The sequence below is a fragment of the Capra hircus genome, chromosome 23 (genome assembly GCF_001704415.2).
Source record: "Capra hircus breed San Clemente chromosome 23, ASM170441v1, whole genome shotgun sequence".
In the NCBI taxonomy this organism is placed as follows: Eukaryota; Metazoa; Chordata; class Mammalia; order Artiodactyla; family Bovidae; genus Capra; species Capra hircus.
Window position 1 is genome coordinate 20,789,050 of NC_030830.1, and position 3,577 is coordinate 20,792,626.

Genomic DNA, 3,577 nt, shown 5'->3' on the forward strand with positions numbered 1-3,577 from the left:
AGATCTTGAGATGATAAAACACAAGTGTTATTAGAGAAGATGATAGGCTAGCAACATGCTTTGAATCCCTGGAAGAAAGAAAAATATTGATAGATCTAATTTTTAAAAAGTGTTTGAGTAACAGTCCACAAACACCATGTAACTTTAATATTTAATAATCTAGTGGTGTAAAACTCTCACTGTTTGCAGATGACATGATCCTCTCCATAGACAACCCTAAAGACTCCACCAGAAAATTGCTAGAACTAATCAATGAATATAGTAAAGTTGCAGGATATAAAATCAACACTCAGAAATATCTTACATTCCTATACATGAATAATGAGAAAGTAGAAAAAAAATTAAGGAAACAATTCCATTCACCATTGCAACGAAAAGAATAAAATACTTAGGAATATATCTACATAAAGAAACTAAAGACCTATATATAGAAAACTATAAAACACTGATGAAAGAAATCAAAGAGGACACTAATTGATGGAGATATACCATGTTCATGGATTGGAAGAATCAATATAGTGAACATGAGTATACTACCCAAAGCAATCTATAGATTCAATGCAATCCCTATCAAGCTTCCAGTGGTATTTTTCACAGAACTAGAACAAATAATTTCAAGATTTGTATGGAAATACAAAAAACCTCAAATAGCCAAATCTTGAGAAAGAAGAATGGAACTGGAGGAATCAACTTGCCTGACTTCAGGCTCTACTACAAAGCCACATTCATCAAGACAGTATGGTACTGGCACAAAGACAGACATATAGATCAATGGAACAAAATAGAAAGCCCAGAGATAAATCCACACAGCTATGGACACCTTATCTTCGACAAAGGAGGCAAGAATATACAATGGAGTAAAGACAATCTCTTTACCAAGTGGTGCTGGGAAAACTGGTCAACCACTTGTAAAACTAGATCACTTTCTAACGTCACCCAAAAAAATAACCTGAAAATGGATTAAAGATCAGAGTAAGACCAGTAACTATAAGACCAGAAACTATAAAACTCCTAGAGGAGAACATAGGCAAAACACTCTCCAACATAAATCACAGCAGGATCTTCTATGATCCACCTTCGAGAATACTGGAAATAAAAGCAAAAATAAACAAATGGGATCTAATTAAAATTAAAAGCTTCTGCACAACAAAGGAAACTATAAGCAAGGTGAAAAGACAGTCTTCTGAATGGGAGAAAATAATAGCAAATGAAGCAACTGACAAACAACTAATCTCAAAAGTATACAAGCAACTTATGCAGCTCAATTCCAGAAAAAATAAACGACCCAATCAAAAAATGGGCCAAAGAACTAAATAGACATTTCTCCAAAGAAGACATACAGATAGCTAACAAGCACATGAAAAGATGCTCAACATCAATCATTAGCAGAGAAATGCAAATCAAGACCACAAAGAGGTACCATTTCACACCAATCAGAATGGCTGCAATCCAAAAGTCTACAAGCAATAAATGCTGGAGAGGGTGTGGAGAAAAGGGAACCCTCTTACACTGTTGGAGGGAATGCAAACTAGTACAGCCACTATGGAGAACAGTGTGGAGATTCCTTAAAAAACTGCAAATAGAACTGCCTTATGACCCAGCAATCCCACTGCTGGGCATACACACCGAGGAAACCAGAACTGAAAGAGACACATGTACCCCAATGTTCATTGCAGCACTGTTTATAATAGCCAGGACATGGAAACAACCTAGATGTCCATCAGCAGATGAATGGATAAGAAAGCTGTGGTACATATACACAATGGAGTATTACTCAGCCATTGAAAAGAATACATCTGAATCAGTTCTAATGAGATGGATGAAACTGGAGCCGATCATACAGAGTGAAGTAAGCCAGAAAGAAAAACACCAATACAGTATACTAACACATATATGCGGAATTTAGAAAGATGGTAATGATAACCCTGTATGCGAGACAGCAAAAGAGACACAGATGTATAGAAAGGACTTTTGGACTCTGAGGGAGAGGGAGAGGGAGGGATGATTTGGGAGAATGGCATCGAAATATGTATACTATCATGTAAGAAACAAATCGCCAGTCTATGTCTGATACAGGATACAGGACGCTTGGGGCAGGTGCACGGGGATGATCCAGAGAGATGATATGCGGTGGGAGGCGGGAGGGGGGTGCAGGTTTGGGAACTCATGTACACCCATGGCAGATTCATGTCAGTGTATGGCAAAACCAATACAGTATTGTGAAGTAAAAATAAAAAATTTTTAAAGAAAAAATAATAATATTTAATAATCTAGTGGTCCAAATATTGTACAACCTGTGATGCTGGGACTATTTAAATAGCAATGCTCTCTCTCAAAATATTATTGTCTGGGTGAGAAAATTCTCAGCAGGAAGACTCCAGTTCCCATCAGACATCGCATTCCATATATTATTTTGTCTTTTCTTTCAAGTGATGCTGAATTGAACATCAGTCACTGAATTTCTCCTTCTGCCAGTGATAGACGTCCAAGTACTGCAACCTGTTCTCTTTGTGGTTTTCCTTGCAGTTTACATTGTCAATCTGGCTGCGACTGGAGCCGTCCTGAGGGTTGTCGTCTCTGATCCAAGACTCCATTCTCCTATGTATTTTTTCCTGGGAAACCTGTCATGTGTGGATATCTGCTTCTCCACAGCAAGTCTGCCAAAGATGATGGAGAACTTCCTCTCCACACACAAAGCAATTTCTTTCTCGGGATGCATAAGCCAGCTTCACTTCTTCCACTTCATGGGCAGCACAGAGGCCATGTTACTGGCTGTGATGGGTTTTGACCGCTTTGTGGCTATCTGCAAACCACTTCATTATACTCTTATCATGAATCCTCAAGTCTGTGTCCAGATGGCTCTCACTGTCTGGATCATTGGTTTTTTCCATGCCCTGCTGCACTCAGTAATGACCTCTGGCTTAAACTGCTGTGGTTCCAACCATATCCAGCACTTCCTCTGTGATGTTAAGCCGTTGCTGGAGTTGGCCTGTGGGAACACTGAGCTCAACCAGTGGCTGGTCAATACTGTCACAGGCACCATTGCCACGGGTTCATGCTTTCTAACATTCCTGTCCTATTTCTATATTATTATCTATCTTTTCTTCAAGACCCATGCTTGCAGCATGCTTCATAAAGCACTGTCTACGTGTGCCTCCCACTACTTGGCAGTTGTTCTTTTCCACGTCCCTGGTGTTTTTGTTTACATTCATCCTGCCTCAAGGAGCTCCATGGACCAGGATCAGATCAGTGCCATTATGTACAATGTGGTCACTCCTATGCTAAATCCACTGATCTATACTTTGAGGAAAAAGAAGTAAAGAGGGCCTTGAGGAGGGTGATTTCAAGGAGTCAATGACTTGAAGAAGTCTAGAGAACTCTTCTCAGCATAAATCAACAGGCAATGAGAAACTGGAGATATGCAATTATACTGCTTGTCAGAGTGTTTACTATCTGTGAAACAAAAGGAAATGTATTAAAAAATAATAAATGGAAAAGTTCAGTAAGTCATGTTAAATAATGCATTCCTACCTAATATAAGGAAAGCTTGAATAAATGGGACACTGCCCATTGAATT

The 3,577-nt window shown here is 38.9% G+C and overlaps 1 pseudogene; it reads left to right on the forward strand.

Moving 5' to 3' along the window:
* LOC108633430 lies at positions 2,433-3,358 on the forward strand (annotated as a pseudogene).